Consider the following 7,500-nt stretch of genomic DNA (forward strand, 5'->3'; position numbering starts at 1 on the left):
CCTCCAGCAGCTGATGGCGGGGTGCAGGAGCTGCAGCCAGCGTCCAGCAGCTGATGGTGGGGTGGAGGAGCTGCAGCCAGCCTCCAGCAGCCAGCCTCCAGCAGCTGATGGCGGGGTGCAGGAGCAGCAGCCAGCCTCCAGCAGCTGATGGCGGGGTGGAGGAGCAGCAGCCAGCCTCCAGCAGCCAGCCTCCAGCTGCTGATGGCGGGGTGGAGGAACAGAAGCCTCCAGCAGCTGATGGCAGGGTGCAGGAGCAGCAGCCAGCCTCCAGCTGGTGATGGCGGGGTGGAGGAGCTGAAACCTGGGTCGGACCTGGTCTGCAGCAGGGCCCATTACCACTCAGAAGCTGATGGCAGTGTGTGTTTAGGTCCCTGCGGGGTGGATGAGCTGAAACCTGGGTCAGACTTGGTGTGCAGCAGGGCTCAGCACCCTCCAGAAGCCGATGACAGTGTGTCTTTAACTCCCTGCCTGGTGGGAGAGCTGAAAGCTGGGTCGGACCTGGTCTTTAGCAGAGCTCAGCAGCCTCCAGAAGCTGATGGCAGTGTGTGTTTCATCCCCTGCGGGGTGGGAGAGCTGAAACGTGGGTCGGACCTGGTCTGCAGCAGGGCCCATCACCATCCAGAAGCTGACGGCGGTGTGTGTTTAAGTCCCTGCGGGGTGGGAGAGCCATAACCTGGGTCGGACCTGGTCTGCAGCAGAGCTCAGCAGCCTCCAGAACCTGATGGCAGTGTGTCTTTAATCCACTGCGGGGTGCAGGAGCTGAAACCTGGGTCGGACCTGGTCTGCAGCAGGGCTCAGCAGCCAGCAGAAGGTGATGGCAGTGTGTGTTTAGTTCCCTGCGGGGTGCAGGAGCTGAAACCTGGGTCGGACCTGGTCTGCAGCAGAGCTCAGCAGCCAGCAGAAGCTGATGGCAGTGTGTGTTTAATTCCCTGCCTGGTGGGAGAGCTGTAACCCGGGTCGGACTTGGTCTGCAGCAGGGCCCATCACCATCCAGAAGCTGATGGCAGTGTGTCTTTAATTCCCTGCGGGGTGGAGGAGCAGAAACCTGGGTCGGACCTGGTCTATAGCAGAGCTCAGCAGCCTCCAGCAGCTGATGGCAGTGTGTGTTTAAGTCCCTGCCTGGTGTGAGAGCTGAAACCTGGGTCGGACCTGGTCTATAGCAGAGCTCAGCAGCCTCCAGCAGCTGATGGCTGCGTGTGTTTAAGTCCCTGCGGGGTGCAGGAGCTGAAACCTGGGTCGGACCTGGTCTATGGCAGAGCTCAGCAGCCTCCAGAAGCTGATGGCAGCGTGCCTCTAAGTCCCTGCCTGGTGGGAGAGCTGAAACCTGGGTCGGACCTGGTCTATAGCAGAGCTCAGCAGCCTCCAGCAGCTGATGGCTGCGTGTGTTTAAGTCCCTGCGGGGTGCAGGAGCTGAAACCTGGGTCGGACCTGGTCTATGGCAGAGCTCAGCAGCCTCCAGAAGCTGATGGCAGCGTGCCTCTAAGTCCCTGCCTGGTGGGAGAGCTGAAACCTGGGTCGGACATGGTCTGCAGCAGGGCTCGGCAGCCTCCAGAAGCTGATGGCAGTGTGTGTTTAAGTCCCTGCCTGGTAGGAGAGCTGAAACCTGGGTCGGACCTGGTCTATAGAAGAGCTCAGCAGCCTCCAGCAGCTGATTGCAGTGTGTGTTTAAGTCCCTGCCTGGTGGGAGAGCTGATATCCGGGTCGGACCTGGTCCACAGCAGGGCCCATCACCCTCCAGAAGCTGGTGGCAGTGTGTGTTTAAGTCCCTGCGGGGTGCAGGAGCTGAAAGCTGGGTCGGACCTGGTCTGCAGCAGAGCTCAGCAGCCTCCAGTTGCTGATGGCAGTGTGTGTTTAAGTCCCTGCCTGGTGGGAGAGCTGAAACCTGGGTCGGACCTGGTCTATAGCAGAGCTCAGCAGCCTCCAGCTGCTGATGGCGTGGTGGAGGAGCAGCAGCAGCAGCAGCCAGCCTCCAGCAGCCAGCCAGCCCCCAGCAGCTGATGGCGGGGTGGAGGAGCGGAAGCCAGCCTCCAGCAGCTTATGGCGGGGTGGAGGAGCTGAAACCTGGGTCGGACCTGGTCTATAGTAGAGCTCCGCAGCCTCCAGACGCTGATGGCGGTGTGTCTTTAAGACCCTGCCTGGTGGGAGAGCTGAAACCTGGGTCGGACCTGGTCTGTAACAGAGCTCAGCAGCCTCCAGAAGCTGATGGCAGTGTGTGTTTAGTTCCCTGCGGGGTGGAGGAGCAGAAACCTGGGTCGCACCTGGTCTATAGAAGAGCTCAGCAGCCTCCAGAAGCTGATATCAGTGTGTGTTTAAGTCCCTGCGGGGTGGGAGAGCTGAGACCTGGGTCGGACCTGGTCTGCAGCAGGGCTCAGCAGCCTCCAGAAGCTGACGGCAGTGTGTGTTTAAGTCCCTGCCTGGTGTGAGAGCTGAAACCTGGGTCGGACCTGGTCTATAGCAGAGCTCAGCAGCCTCCAGCAGCTGATGGCTGCGTGTGTTTAAGTCCCTGCGGGGTGCAGGAGCTGAAACCTGGGTCGGACCTGGTCTATGGCAGAGCTCAGCAGCCTCCAGCAGCTGATGGCAGTGTGTGTTTAAGTCCCTGCCTGGTGGGAGAGCTGAAACCTGGGTCGGACCTGGTCTATAGCAGAGCTCAGCAGCCTCCAGCAGCTGATGGCAGTGTGTGTTTGATCCCCTGCGGGGTGGGAGAGCTGAAACTTGGGTCGGACCTGGTCTGCATCAGGGCTCAGCAGCCTCCAGAATCCGATGGCAGTGTGGGTTTAAGTCCATGCGGGGTGCAGGAGCAGAAACCTGGGTCGGACCTGGTCTATAGCAGGCCTCAGCAGCATCGAGAAGCTGATGGCAGTGTGTCTTTAATTCCCTGCGGGGTGGGAGAGCTGTAACCTGGGTCGGACCTGGCCTGCAGCGGAGCTCAGCAGCCTCCAGAAGCTGATGGCAGTGTGTCTTTAATTCCCTGCGGGGTTGAGGAGCAGAAACCTGGGTCGGACCTGGTCTGCAGCAGGGCCCATCACCATCCAGAAGCTGATGGCTGTGTGTGTTTAAGTCCCAGGGGGGTGGGAGAGCCATAACCTGGGTCGGACCTGGTCTGCAGCAGGGCTCAGCAGCCTCCAGTTGCAGATGGCAGTGTGTGTTTAGTTCCCTGCGGGGTGCAGGAGCTGAAACCTGGGTCGGACCTGGTCTATAGCAGAGCTCAGCAGCCTCCAGAAGCTGATGGCAGTGTGTCTTCAATTCCCTGCGGGGTGCAGGAGCTGATACCTGGGTCGGACCTGGTCTGCAGCAGGGCCCATCACCATCCAGACGCTGATGGCAGTGTGTGTTTAAGTCCTAGTGGGCTGCAGGAGCTGAAACCTGGGTCGGACCTGCTCTATAGTAGAGCTCAGCAGCCTCCAGAAGCTGATGGCAGTGTGTCTTTAAGTCCCTGCGGGGTGGGATAGCTGAAACCTGGGTCGGACCTGGTCTGCAGCAGGGCCCATCACCCTCCAGAAGCTGTTGGCAGTGTGTCTTCCATTCCTAGTGGGGCAGGGGAGCAAAGACCTGGGCAGAGGAGCGCCTGTCTGCATCCGATCCGGCCCCTCAGCAGCCCGCCGTGAGCCTTAGAGAACCCCCCCCCCCCCCCCCCCCCCCAGCGGGCTCCAGGAACCGGGCCCTGCGTCGGACCCAGCTCAGGCAGGCCCTCCCTCGGGCCCTGCAGCAGGTGGCCCCGTCTATGCAGTCGAAAACCCCGCGAAAATCGGTGTAGAAACGCCCGAGAGGCGTGGTGCGGTTCCCCCGGCCGGTACCGGGTCCGGACCGGTCCGGAAGTCCACCCAGAACACTGCCTGGGGCTTCTGGGCGGCTCCCCAGGCGCAGGCAGTCGAAAACCGCGTGAAAATCGGTTCAGAATTGACAAAACGGCGACCTCGTCGCTCCAAAAACTAAGTCCAAACTAAGCCTTTCGCTTATCGCTTAACGCTTAAGGCGGTCGGCCTTATGGCCAGTAAATGAAAAGTGCCTGCGCCCCTGGAGGTTTTGGAAGGTGCGAGCGATGACCATGCTCGGGTTAGTAGGTGAGGCCATCGGAAAACCAGCGTGAGTTGGCGGGTTTGGGTGGCAATCTATTCCAGGCAGAGTCGACTAACTCTGGGCATCAATTTTGGGATTTTTCCGGCTCTGGTTCTGGGAGAAACGCAGGGGCAAAGTGCACGAGCCGCGGCCGATTTTGGTGGCCTGTCCCTGGGCACAAAGTCTGAGGAGTGTGGGCCTGGTTCTCCGAAAAATACCAGTCTGCTGGAGCTCACTCCCATGGCTCCAGGGGGCACGGCACACCCCCCGGTAGCCGACCAAAGTGATCTACTCGGGCCAGACTCGGACCCACGACCCGGGGTGAGAACCACAACTACTGGTCATCCTTTTGACCTCCAGGGGGCGCGGCAGAGCCTCCCCAGTCCGACGCAAGTGCCCCACTTGGGCCATACTCAGACCCACGGCCCGGGGCGAGAACCACAACTACTGGTCATCCTTTAGACCTCCAGGGGGCCCGGCACAGCCTCCCTAGACCGACACAAGTGCTCCACTTTGGCTGTACTCTGACCCAAGTCCCGGTGCGAGAACCACAACTACTGGTCATCCTTTAGACCTCCAGGGGGCCCGGCACAGCCTCCCTAGGCCGACACAAGTGCTCCACTTGGGCTATACTCTGACCCAAGTCCCGGGGCGAGAACCACAACTACTGGTCATCCTTTTGACCTCATGGTCATCCTTTAGACCTCCGGGGGGCACGGCACAGCCTCCCTAGTCCGACACAAGTGCTCCACTTGGGCTATACTCTGACCCAAGTCCCGGGGCGAGAACCACAACTACTGGTCATCCTTTAGACCTCCAGGGGGCACGGCACACCCCCCGGTAGCCGACCAAAGTGCTCTACTCGGGCCAGACTCGGACCCACGACCCGGGGTGAGAACCACAACTACTGGTCATCCTTTAGACCTCCAGGGGGCACGGCACAGCCTCCCTAGTCTGACACAAGTGCTCCACTTGGGCTATACTCGGACCCACGACCCGGGGTGAGAACCACAACTACTGGTCATCCTTTAGACCTCCAGGGGGCACGGCACAGCCTCCCTAGTCCGACACAAGTGCTCCACTTGGGCTATACTCGGACCCAAGTCCCGGGGCGAGAACCACAACTACTGGTCATCCTTTAGACCTCCAGGGGGCACGGCACACCCCCCGGTAGCCGACCAAAGTGCTCTACTCGGGCCAGACTCGGACCCACGACCCGGGGTGAGAACCACAACTACTGGTCATCCTTTAGACCTCCAGGGGGCACGGCACAGCCTCCCTAGTCCGACACAAGTGCTCCACTTGGGCTATACTCGGACCCACGACCCGGGGTGAGAACCACAACTACTGGTCATCCTTTAGACCTCCAGGGGGCACGGCACAGCCTCCCTAGTCCGACACAAGTGCTCCACTTGGGCTATACTCGGACCCAAGTCCCGGGGCGAGAACCACAACTACTGGTCATCCTTTAGACCTCCAGGGGGCCCGGCACAGCCTCCCTAGTCCGACACAAGTGCTCCACTTGGGCTATACTCTGACCCAAGTCCCGGGGCGAGAACCACAACTAATGGTCATCCTTTAGACCTCCAGTGGGGCCCGGCACAGCCTCCCTAGGCCGACACAAGTGCTCCACTTGGGCTATACTCTGACCCAAGTCCCGGGGCGAGAACCACAACTAATGGTCATCCTTTAGACCTCCAGGGGGCCCGGCACAGCCTCCCTAGACCGACACAAGTGCTCCACTTGGGCTAAACTCTGACCCAAGTCCCGGGGCGAGAACCACAACTACTGGTCATCCTTTAGACCTCCAGGGGGCACGGCACAGCCTCCCTAGTCCGACACAAGTGCTCCACTTGGGCTATACTCTGACCCAAGTCCCGGGGCGAGAACCACAACTACTGGTCATCCTTTAGACCTCCAGGGGGCACGGCACAGCCTCCCTAGTCCGACACAAGTGCTCCACTTGGGCTATACTCGGACCCACGACCCGGGGCGAGAACCACAACTACTGGTCATCCTTTAGACCTCCAGGGGGCACGGCACAGCCTCCCTAGTCCGACACAAGTGCTCCACTTGGGCTATACTCTGACCCAAGTCCCGGGGCGAGAACCACAACTACTGGTCATCCTTTAGACCTCCAGGGGGCACGGCACAGCCTCCCTAGTCCGACACAAGTGCTCCACTTGGGCTATTCTCTGACCCAAGTCCCGGGGCGAGAACCACAACTACTGGTCATCCTTTAGACCTCCAGGGGGCACGGCACACCCCCCGGTAGCCGACCAAAGTGCTCTACTCGGGCCAGACTCGGACCCACGACCCGGGGTGAGAACCACAACTACTGGTCATCCTTTAGACCTCCAGGGGGCACGGCACAGCCTCCCTAGTCTGACACAAGTGCTCCACTTGGGCTATACTCGGACCCACGACCCGGGGTGAGAACCACAACTACTGGTCATCCTTTAGACCTCCAGGGGGCACGGCACAGCCTCCCTAGTCCGACACAAGTGCTCCACTTGGGCTATACTCGGACCCAAGTCCCGGGGCGAGAACCACAACTACTGGTCATCCTTTAGACCTCCAGGGGGCACGGCACACCCCCCGGTAGCCGACCAAAGTGCTCTACTCGGGCCAGACTCGGACCCACGACCCGGGGTGAGAACCACAACTACTGGTCATCCTTTAGACCTCCAGGGGGCACGGCACAGCCTCCCTAGTCCGACACAAGTGCTCCACTTGGGCTATACTCGGACCCACGACCCGGGGTGAGAACCACAACTACTGGTCATCCTTTAGACCTCCAGGGGGCACGGCACAGCCTCCCTAGTCCGACACAAGTGCTCCACTTGGGCTATACTCGGACCCAAGTCCCGGGGCGAGAACCACAACTACTGGTCATCCTTTAGACCTCCAGGGGGCCCGGCACAGCCTCCCTAGTCCGACACAAGTGCTCCACTTGGGCTATACTCTGACCCAAGTCCCGGGGCGAGAACCACAACTAATGGTCATCCTTTAGACCTCCAGTGGGGCCCGGCACAGCCTCCCTAGGCCGACACAAGTGCTCCACTTGGGCTATACTCTGACCCAAGTCCCGGGGCGAGAACCACAACTAATGGTCATCCTTTAGACCTCCAGGGGGCCCGGCACAGCCTCCCTAGACCGACACAAGTGCTCCACTTGGGCTAAACTCTGACCCAAGTCCCGGGGCGAGAACCACAACTACTGGTCATCCTTTAGACCTCCAGGGGGCACGGCACAGCCTCCCTAGTCCGACACAAGTGCTCCACTTGGGCTATACTCTGACCCAAGTCCCGGGGCGAGAACCACAACTACTGGTCATCCTTTAGACCTCCAGGGGGCACGGCACAGCCTCCCTAGTCCGACACAAGTGCTCCACTTGGGCTATACTCGGACCCACGACCCGGGGCGAGAACCACAACTACTGGT

Source organism: Nothobranchius furzeri, unplaced genomic scaffold, assembly GCF_043380555.1.
Source record: "Nothobranchius furzeri strain GRZ-AD unplaced genomic scaffold, NfurGRZ-RIMD1 Scf076, whole genome shotgun sequence".
Taxonomy (NCBI): Eukaryota; Metazoa; Chordata; class Actinopteri; order Cyprinodontiformes; family Nothobranchiidae; genus Nothobranchius; species Nothobranchius furzeri.